Raw genomic sequence first — 16,505 nt, forward strand, 5'->3', positions numbered from 1 at the left:
CTTGCTGAACATGGTCTTTTTTTTTTTTTTATAAACCTGCGACTGGAAGTTTTGAAGAGAGGGATATTCTGGGAGGAGAGAGGTAGGAAAGGGACGGGTAGAGATGCTGCACTGTGTGTTGTGGGTAATGGACAGGAGGGAGGCACTTTGTGTTGCAGCGTACGCCCACGAAGGGAGTGCAATTTTAGCACTCTCGGCTCTCTTGCTCCCTCTGCGACTGCACTGGGCGCACATACATTGCTATGGCCCTGTTAAATATAATATTAGTAGTATAGGGGTGCGGGAACGGTCACCTGTGATGAGAAAACCAGAAAGGGGCAGCAGGCAACATTCAGCCAATCAGATTGCTAAATTCACTTTCCCCTGGCACTGCACCTCCTCTCATCCTTCCTTTTTCCCTAGCTCTAAGAAGTTTTCTGTATTTCTTTCCTATAAGAGTGTCTAAAGATGGGTATTACTGCTGTTTGTTTTGTGGACACTGTGTAATTTTAGAAAAATTCTCAATAAAGATTAAAAAAAAAAAAGAATGCTTCCCTGTGTTTGTGTGTGTGTGTGTGGTGTTGTGGTGGTGCACCTGTATGGTATGCCCTGTGCTGCTGGGAGCAGAGGCATTTCCAGGAGCTTTTCATACCATTTCCAAATCCACAATTCCTTCTCTGCCATCTTTGACCATGGATTAGCCTGGAGCTGAGGGTATCCCTCACTTCATGTTTTTTCTGAAGCATTCACGGGTGGCAACACATTTCCGCGACCATGAATTCTCTCTCATAAATTCTCTCCAACTGAACTGTAACCATGACAAGATTTTACCCCTAAGACTTAGCTATAAAAATCCAGACATGAAACACAAGAATCATTGTGGAGACCTGACAAGATTGAGAGATTGGGGTTATTGAGGGTTCTTTTTTGTGTTGTATGTTTATTTTTTCTCGGTCCACACATAGCCAGGGGTTGTCAGGAATCCCTTTCAAAGGTCATCCATTTAAAGGAAATGGGTTCCAGTATTTTGAGCTATGTGAGGGGGCAGCAGTTGGTTAGACTCGAGGGCATATGGATCTGGATGTGAGGGAGTCCAGCCTGGACCATTTTTTCAATTGCCTCCTTTCCCCCACTGCAGCTAGATTAGAAGATGGAGGTCACTGTTGTTGCCCCCCCCCTTTTTTTAATAGCACTGTGGTAAGCTATTTTTCTTTACAGACTGATGGCCATGATGTCAAAGAGGAGGACAGTGGTGGTGTTTTGACATTCCAGAGATGCCAAGTCTCACTCATTAGGAGCGTGTCACATTCATTTGAAGACTTTCTCAGGTTCACATCTTTGAGCCTTTCTCAATCCCTGTGCACTGTGTGTTCCCTGCTTTCATGAGTTTAAATCTAAGATAAGAAAAGCCAAGTGCCCCATCAGTAGGAAGAAACATGAACATACGTTCTTGAGTACTTTGTACATCATGTCCTATCTTTTCTTCTATAAGTAGATGTGCAATGAAACAACCAACAAGATTTCAAATTTACCGCCTCTTTAACTGCCACAGGTAGAATAAGCGAAAGAATGTTGTTAGAGTTACACTGGAGTTGTCGTCGTCGCGGTGGAACTGTAAAACTTTAACACTGGCTGAACGAATAGAAGTTCTTAAAAAATTAGAAAACAAACAGTCAAGCATCTATTGCTAAAGAATATGGTGTCAATCCCAGTGAAATTTCAAGTGTCTTGAAGCAGAAAGATCAGCTTCTGGAAGACTGGCAAAACAATACAAATCCACACAGGAAACATAAAAGGGCGGGAAAAGCTGAGGAGGTAGAAGATGCTCTTCTTCAGTGGTTTTCTCGAGTCAGGAGCAGACAGTTTCCTGTCAGTGGTCCTCTGCTTATGGAGAAAGATATCCAGCTAGCTGAAAGTCTTGGACTAACGGAATTCAAAGCCACTGTTGGATGGTTGGAAAGATGGAAGGAGAGGAACAACATAAAATTCAAGAAACAACATGGTGAGAAACAAGACGCTGATGACTTTGGTGCTGAAAATTGGGTTGTTTCAGTTCTTCCTACCATCTTGAACGAGTTTGCGCCTCGTGACATTTTCAATGCTGATGAAAACGGTCTCTACTGGTGAGCGATTCCTGATGGAACGCATTCAAACATGCCGAAACTACTGGAGGTAAAACGTCGAAGGACCGACTGACGATCCTCCTTTGCTGCAATATGGATGGGAGTGAGAACTTGGAACCCCTCGTCATTGGAAAGAGCAAACAGCCCCATTGCTTCAAGAAAGTTAAGTGACTTCCTGTGTCATACGAGGCTAACGCAAATTCGTGGATGACTAGGGAAATGTGGAAGCAGTGGCTAAAGAAGTTAGACACTAGAATGCGGGCACAAAAGTGTCAGATTTTGTTGCTTTGTGATAATTGTGCTGCACACAAGGATGATGTCAGGCTGTCTAACATCAAGGTGGTCTTCCTGCCACCAAACACTACCTCTCTGATGCAACCTATGGATCAGGGCATAATAGCCAATTTCAAACAACATTATTGGGCTCTTGTGCTATGTCGTCTGATGAGCATTATGGATGACCAGACTGGCAAGGATAAACGTGCTGTTGCACTGACTCGTAATCTATCACTCTTGTGTAGATCCCCTATGGGTGAGGTTCATAAAAGAGGGTGGTACAATAATAAAATCATGGTGTAGGGCCCCACGGTAAACACTCATCACTTAGGGAAGGTATAAAGAAAGGGGAAATTCTGTATATTAAGCAGTGTGCAATTCGAGATGTTAAGCGAATTTCCCTAGATGTTACAAAATTTTAATAATGACAATTTTGCACACTAAATTTGGATTTCAATAATTTATTGCACACGATGGTTTTAAGGTGCAATGAATGTTTGAGAATAACAAATAAGTTCAGCTCACAATAACTTTCAACTCTTGTATAATTTCATGTATTAACAGATCTACTAATGTCTATTTCTTTTCTTTAACAGCAAGCATCCTAGCGAATTAATCTAACACCTGTGTCAGATAAGTATTCAACAATTTTAACTCTCAACCAACACTTAATAATGTTAGAATTGTTTCCTTATGTGAAGAACTGATTTTGTGTTGTTTTCTTTTCCTCCAGGTCTCACCATCAAAAATCCGAAGGTAAGTATACAGTATTTCAGCTTATTTCTTTTAACCTTTTAATTTAATTAAAATTTCAGTCCAAAACTCGAGCAGGTAAGTACTTAGCTGCAAATCTGCTGCAAAACTTCTTCAGCTTCTCCCTTTTCTTGCGTTGGAGCTCTTTCAGTCGGGATGTTTGCAGGGTGGACGGTACCTGAACTCAGCTCACTTTCAATATCAAAGTACCCTTTTTCAATGTCACTTATTTCACTTTAAAACTCATAAATCCATACTTTTTCTCTTTAAAGACACACAGCATACATTTTACTCTCCCAGTCATTCCCTGTCTTCAGTTCACTCAGTAGTCTCCCTGGCAACTCACCCCCTAGAGGAACATCTGACATCACTCAACCAATCAGCTTGTCAGCTAAAGATTGGTTTTTCCCTCTGATCTGTTTAGAATCTTGGCTGCTCTCCCTCCCCCATAGACGTTACTGCAAAACTTCCTATATAGAGAGTTTCAAAGTCAATTTTAACCTGATTGTACCCAAAACAGCAAGGAACATTTATTACCCCATTTAAAGTTGGATTCCCTACATATGCAGAAAGAAGCCTGGAATCATGTTACACAGGCAACCATTGTGAACTGCTACAAGCGGCAAGCTTTGTTAAGGATGTGGAGAGGGATGAAACAGATGTAGCTGTTGCAAACGCGTCAGATGAACAGGTTATTGACATCCCAGCCGGTGTTACTGAAGAGGAGTTCATCGCTACGTAGCTGTTGAATACGATCTACAAACAGCTGAAGACAGCACTGATGTCGAAATATGTGCCTACACGCAGGCAACAACGGCTGATGATGAAACAGATGATGAAATGAGCAGCGAGGCACATGCTGACGAAATTCAACAACCTCCTCCTGCCACTTTTGCAAGAGCGCTGGAGAATCTCAACACCGTGCGGGCCTATCTGGAGGCCACTGGATGCCAGTGCTATGACAGTTTTTACCGTCTGGCAGACGTAGTCTATGGAACTCACAGACCCAATAGTGTACAGAGGACTATAACTGATTACTTCAAGTAAGCCTAACGTCAGTTAACGGAGACTGTATACTGTACATATACCAATAAACAGTACTGCACATATGTTTATCAGAAGTCAAGCTTCTTTGGGTCAGAACGGTTAAGTGCACGCTCCGGTTAACTGCATGCATTTCTTTGGTCCCAGACTCTTGCACTTAAGTGGATTGCACTATATATATATATATATATATATATATATATATATATATATATATATTATATATATATAATATATATATATAATTATACTTCCTTTCAGTTATTAACCTGATTATTGTGTATATTTCTTAATCATTGTGTATCTAAGACAATAATGACTTATACACTCTCCGTTTAAAGTGAACCTCTAATAAAAGTCTCATTTACCCAATAAGAATGCAAAGAATCTGCAGTAATTTACTTTCTGAGCAGTCTGTAGTGATCATAGGCGTAGTTTGACTGTTTCATTTGTGGTGGGGGGGGGGGGGAAGAATGGGCGGAGCATATTAGCATATTCATTTGCATGTATACATATGCAAATGAATATGCTAATATGGAGGAAGGAATTGAAATTTACAGGCAAAATATCACAGATGCACATTTCAAAAAGCTGACATATTTCAATTAATAAATTCTGAATAAAATACTTTTATCTACCTTTGTTGTCTGATCATTAGTTTTTCTATTCGCTTTGGCCCCAGTGTCTTCTGTTTTATGTAGGGTCTTCTTTCCAGTAGGCTTCCCTCTGCTCCCCACCCTCCCAGTCCCATCCATCTCCTGCTCCTTCCCTCTGCTCCCCATTCCTCCCAGTCCCATCCATCTCTTGCACCTTCCCTCTGTTCCCCACCCCTCCCAGTCCCATCCATCTTCCATCTGCTCCCCACCCCTCCCAGTCCCATCCAACTCTTGCTCCTTCCCTCTGCTCCCCACCCTCCCAGTCCCATCCATCTTCCCTCTGCTCCCCACCCTCCCAGTCCCATCCAACTCTTGCTCCTTCCCTCTGCTCCCCACCCCTCCCAGTCCCATCCATCTCTTGCTCCTTCCCTCTGCTCCCACCCCTCCCCGTCCCATCCAACTCTTGCTCCTTCCCTCTGCTCCCCACCCCTCCCAGTCCCATCCAACTCTTGCTCCTTCCCTCTGCTCCCCACCCCTCCCAGTCCCATCCATCTTCCTCCTGCTCCCCGCCCCTCCCAGTCCCATCCATCTCTTGCTCCTTCCCTCTGCTTCCCACCCCTCCCAGTCCCATCCATCTCTTGCTCCTTCCCTCTGCTCCCACCCCTCCCAGTCCCATCCATCTTCCCCTGCTGCCCCCGCAAGGTCCAGGATCGTGGACTCCGTTTACCCCCTCTCTTCCTCCCTCCCTCCGGCACAGGAAGCAGTCTTCTTCAACCTTTCTGTGTTCCTGGCAGCGGTAGCGATGTACACACTGCCTTCGGGCTGCCCCGGAAGCCTTCTCTTCAAGTTCCTGTTCCCACCTATGCGGGAACAGGAACTTGAAGAGAAGGCTTCGGGGCAGAGCCGAAGGCAGCGTGTACGTCGCTACCGCTGCCAGGAACGCTGAAAAAGAGCTGCCTGTGCCGGAGGGAGGGAGGAAGAGAGGGGGTAGACGGACACGCTTGGCTTCCCTGCCCTCTCTGTCTGCATCCCGCCCGAAAGGAAATGACATCAGAGGAAGGCAGGATGCAGACAGAGAGGGCAGGGAAGCCAAGTGGACGGAGAGGAGCGCGTGCCTGCTTGTTTATTTTCCACTACTGGCGCGGCGGCGCCTCATCGTCATTTGGGGGGCATTGCCCCCCTCGCCCCCCAGTCTACGCCCATGGTAGTGATTAAGTATGCAGACTGTGCTTTTAGAACAGAACAGTAAGTTGGAAGAAGCATGTGACACCATTGTATATTCAATTCCATTGGTCACCGGTGAAATATTGATTTTATAAGATTCTGATTATGGTTCATGTGGAGGGGCATAATCGAAAGGGGCACCCAAGTTTTTCTGAGGACATCCTCGCAGGACGTCCTGGCGAAGGGGCGGGGAAACCCGTATTATTAAAACAAGATGTGCATCCATCTTTCGTTTCAATAATACGGTCGGGGACGCCCAAATCGCGAAATTTAGGTCAACCTTATAGATGGTCATCCTTAGAGATGGTCATCCCCGATTTTTGGTGATAATGGAAACTGAGGACGCCCATCTCAGAAACGACCAATTCCAAGCCATTTGTTCGGGGATGAGCCAGCATTCGTAGTCACTGGTCCCCTGACATGCCAGGACACCAACCGGGCACCCTAGGGGGCACTGCAGTGGACTTCAGAAATTGCTCCCAGGTACATAGCTCCCTTACCTTGGGTGTAGAGCCCCCCAAAACCCACTACCCACAACTGTACAACACTACCACAGCCCTAAGGGGTGAAGGGGGGCACCTACATGTGGGTACAGTGAGTTTCTGGTGGGTTTTGAAGGGCTCACATTTACCAGCACAAGTGTAACAGGTAGGGGGGGATGGGCCCGGCTCCTCCTGCCTGAAGTGCACTGCACCCACTAAAACTGCTCCAGGGACCTGCATACTGCTGTCAGGGAGTGGTATGAAATTTGAGGCTGGCATAGAGGCTGGCAAAAAATATTTTAAAAGTTTTTTTTAGGGTGGGAGGGGGTTAGTGACCACTGGGGGAGTAAGGGGAGGTCATCCCCGATTCCCTCTGGTGGTCATCTGGTCAGTTTGGACACCTTTTGAGGCTTGGTCGTAAGAAAAATGGACCAAGTAAAGTCACCCAAGTGTTCGTCAGGGACGCCTTTAATTTTCCATTATCGGTCGAGGACGCCCATGTGTTAGGCATGCCCCAGTCCCGCCTTCGCTATGCTTCCGACACCCCTCGTGAACTTTGGGCGTCCTCGTGACAGAAAGCAGTTGAGAATGCCCAAAATCGGCTTTCAATTATGCTGATTTGGGTGACCTGGGAGAGGATACCCATCTCCTGATTTGTGTCAAAAGATGGGTGCCCTTCTCTTTCAAAAATAAGCCTGAAAGTATTGTATAGGGGGACTCTTTCTTATTTTCAATCTATGATCCACCTCTATGTTCCCCCTAGAGCTTTAAGGTCTGGCAATATTTTTTGTTGGAACTCCCTGAGTCATCCCAAGCTCGGTTGACAGTTACTAGGGAAAATGTCTTTTTTTTTTTTTTTTGGCAAGCTCCTGTTTTGTAGAATCAGCTTCCACTGGAGTTGCGAAGGGAAGTATCATTGGACCAATTTAAAGTGAAATAAAAAAAAACAATTTTTTTCAAAAAGTGTTTGGATCAGTTGGCTGACCTTTGGCAATGACACTTGGTAGCCTGTGAAAATAATGAGAATACTGTGTGAGTGGGACTGATCTATATTGGCATTCTTTTTTGTTTATTCATTATTCTATTGTGAACCAATCTGACTGGTATTAGAAGGGTGGTATACCAAGTATTTTAAACTATTAAACTACTTTTTATTTAAATTCTTATATTTCTATTGTTCAATATATTTTTGTAAACTGCTTTGAACCTATTCAGAGATTAAGTATTTATTTATTTTTGTTACATTTGTACCCCGTGCTTTCCCACTCGTGGCAGGCTCAATGCGGCTTACATGGGGCAATGGAGGGTTAAGTGACTTGCCCAGAGTCACAAGGAGCTGCCTGTGCCTGAAGGGGAATTGAACTCAGTTCCTCAGTACCAATGTCCACCACACTAACCAGTAGGCCACTCCTCCACTAGGTTTTAAGTGTTCAGATTAGATTAGACTTTAATGTGCTACATCCCCATCAATCTGAGTTTAGGCCTGAACATTGCACAGAAACTATCCTCAAGGCCTGCTTAATGAATTACATACCACATTTGAAAATGGTCAAGTAGTACTTGCTGTCTCTCTGATTGATCAGGACTTGCTCTTCTTAAAGCTACCTGACCTAGGATTAATTGGATTGGTTCTGTAACAATTTTACTTCCTTTCTCTAACCATTCATTCTCTGTCTCCCTACTGTCTTCCTCTTCTCCATCTTAAGACTTGCTCTGTAGAGTCCTCCAGGGCTCCATTTTTACATTCCTCTTCAATATCTATCTTAGCCCGTACACTACTTTTGTACAGGACCATGGAATATCAGCATACTGTTCTGCAGATGATATCCTGATATTATCTCATCATGACCCTGGAACCTAGATCTCATCTCAGTATAATGTTTCTTGATTCCATCGCTCAATGGTTTTCCACTCACCACATTATCCTGAATCTAAACAAAATCACTGTGTTACGGACTACCAGTCACCCATCTTGCCCCTCTGTTACCTCCTTTATCTGTGGTGTCCTATACTGATTATCTTGTGACTCACTAGGTATGTCACAAGGGGCAGGGAAGAGATCCAGTATTTTCTCCAGGCACCCACAGAACCCCAGGAAAAATGTTTAAGGATATAGTAAAGCTTGGGTTTGGAGCCTTATAAATAGGGAGTTATAAAATACCTCCTAGGAAAAATCCCAACCCCCACACTGGAAGAACTCCCCTAGTTTAGATGGATAGGGTTTCCCACTGAAGTTTTTCCTGACAGACACGAAAAGGGAGGGGCTCAGATGCCATGGGAACCAACCAGCAGCCATGAAAGCTCTCCCCTGTCAAAGAAAGTAGAGAAAGGCTTTGAGTTAAATGGACACTTTTGAGTTGCTCCAAAATAGTATTTCCCCTGAAGGTATGGACATTGATGACTGAAAAATAGTTGCTGGATGAGCTCATTTTGTGGTAGATTTTTGCTGGAGATGTGAGCAGGCGGTACCTTACTTCCTCCTTCATTCCCCTATCAGCCCCAAGGGATTAAAGGTCAATGAGGGGAGATAGTAGCATTCTAAGCACCAAGAATTTGAGTCTGAACTTGTTTTTTCTTTTTTCTTTAGGAGGACAACAGAAAAGAGGACCTTACTACAGTGGCGTAGCCAGAAGGCAATTTTGGGTGGGCCAACAGGTTGGATGGGTGGGCACTAGAGTTGCCAACTTTTTGAAAAAGAAAAAAACAGCAAACCTGATGCCCCATGCTCTGTCCCTACCCACTCCCCATAACTTCAATGAGGGTTGCAATGCAGGCTTCAGTGGCTGCAGGCCAATTTAGAGCTAAGGGAAGTACAATAGACTGCACTATTCAGCCACACTGAGCCATGGTCCTCCAACACATATATGGTATTGAAGCCAAACACATTCTGCATCCAGAGAACCTCCTGGCCCTCCACCAACAATGGATACAGAGCACAGCAAGGACAATTCTCCATAAAACTCATCATATAAAGAAATTTTGTTTTCTAGTGTAATCTCAATTACAGACATATTATAAATTAACTTTAAAAAAATCTATAAAACAAAAGTCACTCAGAACCTTGAGCAAATCTACCATGCTAACACTAACTTCCAAAAACAAAGATCCTACCTATGAAAAAGAAGTGCCTTAAATATTATAGTAGGCCCTACAATACAAATACATTTATCAGGAAAGCTGAACAAGCCAAATTACTACAGAATGCTACATGGAAACTTCATGCTAACAGAATACCTCAGTCACACACACAAGACACAAATGCCAAATACAGAATAAGTGACCACAAACTCTAGAAATATAAATAATGGAAACCCCAAGAAACTAGACCTTGCATGTAGTACAACACCAGAGAAACAAGAAAGAAAGGCATTTGCTCCTGTGCAAATATAAAGATGGCACATGCCAGGGATGGTGTTAGGGGTTGGTTCCTTGGCCAGGAAAGCCTGCATGCTGGAAGCTGAAGGCGCAGCCTGGTAATGGACTTTGGGGTCCTTTCCTAGATTTCTGTCCTGGACCCCAGCCATGTTTACCATCAACTTTGGCAAGATGTACATTCCAAATCCAACATATTATATTCACAACATTGAAAATAAAATATTTTTTTATACCTTTTGTTGTCTGGTCATTTTTTCTCAAATCATATTGGTCCCAGTCTCTGGTTTCTGCTTCCCTCTATCTTCTCTTAACTCACTTGCCAGGGTCTCCTATTTGACATTTCTTCTTTCTTCATGTCCATCATCCATCTCCCATCTCTGTTTTCCTATATTTCCTTGTTCATTATCTCCCTGTTTCATATCCCCTCATCCATCATCATTCCTCTGTGCACCTATGCACCCCATGCCCAGCATATCCCTTCTGCGTTCCTATTCTCTCCCTTGTCTAGTATCTCCCCCCCCCCCCCGTGTCCATATACCCCCCTCTCCAGTGTCCAGCATTTATCTCTATTCCATATCCCCGTCCCCTTCCCCCCCTTGGTCAGGCATTACCCCTCCGTGCCCATGTGCTATCCCCATACAGCATCTCACATTTGTGTCCCTGTCTCCATGCTCTCACCTAATGCCCATCATCTCCCTTCTGTATCTGTATACTTCCCTATGTCCCCTTCTCCTCCTCCACACCAATGTGTCCCTCTCCTCTCTGATCCCAGCCCCCAACCAGCTTCTCTTCCTCTCTTTCCTTCCCCTTATGCATCTGGCTCTTTCTCCCTGCATCTCTCCCTTCCCTCTGCATATCATCATCTGCATATCCAGCACCTCTCCTTCCGCTCCCCCCCCCACACGTCCAGCATCTCTCTCCCTTTCATCCAGCCCCCATACATGTCCAGCACCTCTCCCCTTCACTTCAACCCTCTGCATATCCAGCACTTCTCCCCTTTCCCTCCACCCCCCTGCATATCCAGCACCTCTCCCCTTCCTTCCACCCCCTATATACCAAAACCTCTCCCCTTCCCTCCAAACTCCCCTCTGCAAATTCCAAACCTCTCCCCTTCCTTCCAACTTCCCCTCTGCAAATCCAAAACCTCTTCCCTTCCCTCCAAACTCCCCTCTGCAAATCCAAAACCTCTTCCCTTCCCTCCAAACTCCCCTCTGCAAATCCAAAATCTCTTCCCTTCCCTCCAAACTCCCCTCTGCAAATCCAAATCTCTTCCCTTCCCTCCAAACTCCCCTCTGCAAATTCCAAAACCTCTCCCCTTCCTTCCAACCTCCCCTCTGCAAATCCAAAATCTCTTCCCTTCCCTCCAAACTCCCCTCTGCAAATTCCAAAACCTCTCCCCTTCCTGCCAACCTCCCTCTGCAAATCCCAAAACCTCTCTCCCTTCCCTCCAACCCTCTGCCCCTGGCAAGTCCAGCACCCTTCTGTTCCCTCCCCTCCCTGCCTCCCCTTACTTCTGGGCCAGCACGCAGCACCCACTGACTTCCTCACCCCTCTCCCACCCCTGCCGCAGCGCTTCATTTAATGTTGTCGGCGCTGCCGTTACAGTTTCCCACCCCCGCGGCGGCGCTTTTCACTTTACCTAACAGCCAACGCTACAGATGCAGCGCTGACATCCGAATCCGACGTCGTGCTCCGGGGCCTTCCACGCTGATGTAACTTCCTGTTACGGAGGCGGGACACGGAAGGCCCCGGAGCAGGACGTCGGATTCGGACGTCAGCGCTGCATCTGTAGCGTTGGCTGTTAGGTAAAGTGTAAAGCGCCGCCGCGGGGGTGGGAAACTGTAACGGCAGCGCCGACAACATTAAGTGAAGCGCTGCGGCAGGGGCGGGAGACAGTCCAGATAAGGATCTGCTTCGGGCGGGCGGGCCTGAGGCTAAACTGGGTGGGCCTGGGCCCATCCAGGCCCACCCGTAGCTACGCCCCTGCCTTACTATCTTTGTTGCACAGCTAAAGCTGAGCCATTTTGATGGAAGGTGGCCGGTGATATGAACTAAGCCCTAGGGACACGGACAATTTATACTAAGAGATTATAATGAAAGTGGGGAAGCAGTGTTGCTGAAGGACACTTTCAAGTCTGCACAAGTTTGATAGATAGATAGATAGATAGATAGATAGATAGATAGATAGATAGATAGATAGATAGATAGATAGATAGATAAAAACCCATGGTAGTTATTAGTTTATTTGGGAGTTTGGGGAGTGAGCTATGAGTGTTACTGCCAGCCCTAAGGGGGCTGCCTGTTAACTATCCCTGGAGTCATGTCTCCACTGGCTAGTGGCACAGATTAAAGACCTTTTGTGTTTTGTTTTTAACTGCATTGAAATTTGTTATTCTCCCTTTTGAGAGGTTGTCTGCCAGCCCCTCTGAGCCACAGGCTTTGATCAAATGTAAGATCCATTTTCTGCCACAGACTAGGCTGCAACGACAGGACTCCACGTGTAGCCACACCAGCATGAGGTGACAGTCTCCACTGGCTTCCCCTTACTTTCACCATTTAGTTCAAGATACTTATCCTTACTCACAAAATTGTCCAAACCAATAATTCTCCTTATCTATCTTTCCTCCTTACTTTCTGTACCCCAGCTCAAACTCTTCCCTCTGCACAAGAATTTCATTTTACTATTTACCAAGCAGGTTTTGAATTTACTAGGCAATCAACCTTTTTCTGTACTACCCCAGTCGTGTGGAAATGTTTGCCAATGTGCGGTCAATATTCAAAGGGGTTTAACTGGGAAGGAGAAGATCCTGCTCAGTTAAATCCAGTGGTGTAGCCACGGGTGGACCCAGGTAGACCTGGGCCCTCCCAGTTTGAACTCGGGCCCACCCAAAATCTAGTACCTTTGTTTTGGCTGGCGGTGATCCCCAAGCCCTGCCAGCTAGAAGAGGTACTTCAGTGAATAGAATAGCTCATTCTCCTACTGCCTGCAGCCAGCAGCACTGTCCATGCATTGCCACCATGCCACCGCCTCCCCCCACCCCGTGTATGCTCATTCAAAAACTGAGCATGTGCAGGAGGGGAGAGGCTCGTGCAGCAGAAGCTTGTGGACAGTACCACCAGCTACAGCAAGTAGGAGAATAACTTGTTCTGGCCGCCAGAGGACTTTTTCCAGCTGGCAGGGCTTGTGAATCCCTGCCAGCTCAGGTATTTATTGGGGGTCACTGGTCCAGCAGCAGAAGTGGGGCAGAAAGCATGGGGGGTGGATTCTGTACCCACTCACTTTGGGCTCAGGCCCACCCAAAATATCATGTCTGACTCTGGTTAAATCCCGCTGAGCAGGCCAGCCACTTTAGTGCCAGATAGGTTAGAAGCAGTCCAGGAGTGGAGATTGGACAGATCCACTATCTAGCCAGTCCGCTAACCAGCTAAGAATGTGGCTAACATTAGGATATCAAAAAGGCTGTCTTAACTTTTAAAGTTAAGACAGACTTTTTGATAACCTAATGTTATCCACATGTTTGTGATCCGCCTTGAGCCACCTCTGTAAAGAGGAATATAATGACTCTGCAGCCTGCCTGTCTTGTACTGTGTCATCGTTGTGATGCCAAGTGTTTTCACCATTGCTGACCCTTTGCGGCTGCACACATCGATGACACACACTGGCTGGTCCGTTCCGTTGTTAACTCTCCTCCTGTGGATTTGCTTTTACTGCTTCTCCTCCTTCTACAAGAACATCTCGTTTCGCAACTACAATGCTGCTTCAGGAAGGAAAAAGATTCTAGTCAAACTCTGTCCACGAACGATTTCCTGCTCCAAGATGGCTGCGTTTTTTAAATGGACGCCTTCCCCTGCTTCCATCCAATCATCAGTCCCCATTTTTTTTAAAGGGCTAACCTCTCTTAATAAAACGCTTTCCATTCAATGTTTTTGTTCATACCCTGTGGTGCAATAGTCCTATAAGAGTTTTTTACATTGACCTATGAGTACTTTTCTCCAGCAAGTTAACGATAAGAAAGAGGACCAATGATAAGACCAGCTCCAGTGATAGCGTTGGCGATCTTATGAAAATACTGAGCAATCTGCACATTATGGAGATTTGCCAAGCATGGAAGCATTGAGGTCCATTTAAATAAAGTAATCGCTATAAATACAAGCTGTGAGATGAATAACTAAGTACCTACTGGTAAAATATAGGGAATTATGGTATACCACTTGCAATGTTAACACAATACGTAATAGAACATTATAATTGGTAGTGAAGGGTAAGACAAAGTTGTAACATATAGATGGGTAAGAAAGTAGGAAGAATTAGAAAGTAAGTTGCACATGAGGTCAGAGGATAGTTAAATATTATCTCAGCTAGGGTAGGAGTGGATAACATGTCCCGCTGCAGTATGTGCCGCCCGAGTCAATCCTTGTGTGTGTGAGTGAGACTAACAAGTTAGTTACTTCTTCCATTAAAGGCCTGGTTGAAGAGCCAAGCTTTCACCTGCTTCCTGAACTAGAGATAGTCTTGTGTTAAACGGAACCTTTCAGGCAATGCAGGAAGCCCCCTTTATTAATTGCGTTGCATTAGTTGAAAGTCAGGAAAAGGATTGCATTCTAAAATTTGGTGTTTTGTGTTCCATGCTCTTGAAGTGTTGGCCCAAACTTTATGAAAGCCCAGATCTCCTGGTATCAACGTGCTTGTACCGAGGTCATGCTAAGATTGGAACTTGGCCGTTCCTGCAAAATCTTATTCTTATCAGAAGAGTATTCATGAGTATTCATGAGTGACTTGGAAATTATGGAATGCCTTACCCTTTTATCTGAAGGAAATTAGATTCCATTATTTGGATTTTGTTGTCACAATTTGAAAGTCTTTTGACCTTTACGTTAGGTGAGTTGGTCACTATGTTATAAGGAGAAGTGATGGGGGAGGGGGAAGTGAGGAGGATGGGCGTCTGGGGGAAGGGGAGTTTAACGGAAGGAAGAAGTAGAAGAGTGAATGCTGTTTTAAGGGAAGAATTGGTAGATTACTGGATGTATTGTATTTTGTTGTTTTGACATTTATTTAGTAATTTACTGTTTGAGAGACAGGTTGTATAAATGCCTGCAGTAGTAGCATTTTAAAATTCTGCATGTAATGGGATCCTCTTCAAACTGGTCTAGTATCAGGAACAAATGGTATATAAATGCTGAATTAAATGAAAATTAACAGTCTAAGGAGACAGCTTTTGTGTTCCAAAATTATAGTCTTTACTGAGAAAATTTCTTCTAACTAAGAGTGCAATTTATAACAGTTTTGTTTACAACTTAAGGTTGACAGGATACACAGTAAAATAAAGGTTTCTGATTCTATCTTGCACAATCTGTTGGACTCTTTCCATCCCTTCTCTCTGATTTAGTCTTCCTTTGACTGGTGCTGGATTCTCTGACTCCAAGGGCCGTTGTCATACCTCTTTCTCTTCTGGTCTCCTGGATAAAGCACCAGTCAGGCAGGTCTCTCCTTTCTCCTCTGGATAGATACATGTCACACACTTCTCACTATTCCTGCAAAGATCTTTCTATCTAGAACACAGATTAGGGTCCTCTTTCCCAAGAGACAGAGTGAGAGGGATACTTTTATTAATAGCTACATATAGAGAAATGTCAGAAGCATCACCACAGGGAGTGTACCGTGTGGCTGCCTGCAACCACTGGAGATATGAATCTTGCTTCCTCCCTCTTCAGTTTTCTTCTAAGTTTCAGAAACAGGAGGCTTACCTGTTATTTCTCATCTTCCAAAATCTCTGACTAGAGCAGTCTCTGGTTGCACTGAGCAACACCTCGAGCTATATCATTGTGATCATTCCTAGATGGGTATCCAATGCTCACTACACTGACAAGCAACTATGTTTTCTGCTGGCAGGAGCCAGTTCCATAGAAGACTCATGAAAGACTCCAGAGGAAATTGGAGAATCATGGGATAGGAGGTAGAGTCCTATTGTGGATTAAAAACTAGTTAAAAGAAAATAGAGAGTAGAGTTAAATGGTCAATATCTCAAGGGTAGATAGTGAGGTTCCCCAGGGGTCTGTGCTGGGACTGCCGCTTTTTAACACATTTATAAATGATCTAGAGATGGGAGTAACTAGTGAGGTAATTAAATTTGCGGATGACACAAAGTTATTCAAAGTTGTTAAATCACAAGAGGATTGTGAAAAATTATAAGAGGACCTTATGAGACTGGGAGACTGGGCATCTAAATGGCAGATGACGTTTAATGTGAGCAAGTGCAAAGTGATGCATTGGAAAAGAGGAACCCGAATTACAGTTACAGAATGCAAGGTTCTACATTAGGAGTCACCAACCAGGAAAGGGATCTAGGTGTCATCGTTGATGATACGTTGAAACCCTCTGCTCAGTGTGCGGCGGCGGTTAAGAAAGCAAATAGAATGTTAGGTATTGTTAGGAAAGGAATGGAAAACAAAAATGAGGATGCTTATAATGCCTTTGTATCTCTCCATGGTGTGACTGCATCTCAATATTGTGTTCAATTCTGGTCACCGCATCTCAAAAAAGATATAGTGGAATTAGAAAACGTGCAGAGAAGAGCAACAAAATGATAAGGGGTGTGGGACGACTTCTTTATGAGGAAAGGCTAAAGCGGCTAAGGCTCTTCAGCTTGGAGAAA

Source organism: Microcaecilia unicolor, chromosome 3, assembly GCF_901765095.1.
Source record: "Microcaecilia unicolor chromosome 3, aMicUni1.1, whole genome shotgun sequence".
NCBI classification, from domain to species: Eukaryota; Metazoa; Chordata; class Amphibia; order Gymnophiona; family Siphonopidae; genus Microcaecilia; species Microcaecilia unicolor.